At 52.0% G+C, this 659-nt stretch overlaps 1 protein-coding gene across 1 annotated transcript in view; it reads right to left on the bottom strand.

The window, feature by feature from the left end:
- zgc:158659 (phosphatidylinositol 4,5-bisphosphate 3-kinase catalytic subunit alpha isoform) overlaps nt 1-401 on the bottom strand; it is a gene marked incomplete in the record, with an annotated part of 40,445 nt that extends 40,044 nt beyond the window's left edge. The window contains 1 exon segment of the mRNA XM_014027842.1: nt 144-401.
- Nucleotides 402-659: the final 258 nt, after the last annotated feature.

Here is a 659-nt window from a genome sequence, read left to right as displayed (position 1 = left end):
CTCTTCTTCACCCTGACCTAAGAGTCGGAACATGGTAACCATGACAACAGCTGCACGAGCATCACTGAGGATCAAACAAGACCGACACAGACGGTCTTTGTTCTGTCACTGTGTGTGTGTGTCTGTGTGTGTGTGAACTTCACCTAAGCGCATGTCCTCCGGTCCGACGGCGCGTGCCCCCTCTCATAACGTGTCAGCGTGTTTGTCCTCGGTCTTTGTCTTCTGTGACAGCAGCTGGATCCATCAGCGGCCGCGGCTGCGCACAAAGAGACGAGACGCCGGCAGGAGAGACACCTGTCAGTGTGTCCGTCTGGAGCTGTCTCCGTCCCTGTCCGTCAGGTGGGGGTCTGTCTCCGTCCCCGTTTCTGTCTGTCTGTGTGTCTGAGCGGCAGCGACAGAACAATGTGAGTGAGGAAGAGGAGGAGGAGGATAAATGCAGGGGTGTGGGCTCATCCTGTCCTCTTCCTGTCTTAAAGGGCCAGCATCCCCACAGATAGGAGAGGAGACAGAGCGCTCACTCTGCCACAGATTCACTGGGCTGAATTATCTGATGGTACAGTTGGGATCATTTAGGATCACTACATTAAGACAACCAGAATTTGCTTGCTAATCATATATTTCAGGATATTATGCATCTCTTTAAACAATCAGAATTAGTA

This window comes from Austrofundulus limnaeus, unplaced genomic scaffold (genome assembly GCF_001266775.1).
Source record: "Austrofundulus limnaeus strain Quisiro unplaced genomic scaffold, Austrofundulus_limnaeus-1.0 Scaffold689, whole genome shotgun sequence".
In the NCBI taxonomy this organism is placed as follows: domain Eukaryota; kingdom Metazoa; phylum Chordata; class Actinopteri; order Cyprinodontiformes; family Rivulidae; genus Austrofundulus; species Austrofundulus limnaeus.
The sequence above is the reverse complement of the archived record's forward strand: the minus strand, read 5'-3'. Positions and strand labels throughout refer to the sequence as shown.